Source organism: Eimeria mitis, genomic scaffold, assembly GCF_000499745.2.
Source record: "Eimeria mitis Houghton genomic scaffold, Emh_scaff1071, whole genome shotgun sequence".
Taxonomy (NCBI): Eukaryota; Apicomplexa; class Conoidasida; order Eucoccidiorida; family Eimeriidae; genus Eimeria; species Eimeria mitis.
The window spans coordinates 11111-11374 of NW_013567429.1; the positions used below are offsets into that span (position 1 = coordinate 11111).

Here is a 264-nt window from a genome sequence, read left to right on the forward strand (position 1 = left end):
ATAAACAACCAAAATATGCATGCAATGATGTATACATATACACGGACACGTTGAAGCATGTTGCTTGAAGCAGTGCATTGTGCATCTGTGCTGAACGCACAGATGCACAATGCACTGCTTCTTGTGCTACTTAGTTAATTATCATTATTTCATGGATGTAGAGGTTCTCTGCAGTGAATCCCTTTAACTCCTGTACTCAACGGATGTATCAGAGGCTAAGTAAGGTGTGTACACAGCAGCTAGGTAGTTTGGTCCTCCGTCACA

General features: G+C 42.0%; 1 protein-coding gene across 1 annotated transcript in view; it reads right to left on the reverse strand.

The window, feature by feature from the left end:
* EMH_0028810 (uncharacterized protein) overlaps positions 1-264 on the reverse strand; it is a gene marked incomplete at both ends in the record, with an annotated part of 2173 nt that overhangs the window by 1504 nt on the left and 405 nt on the right. The gene's annotated exons all lie outside the window — the stretch shown is intronic.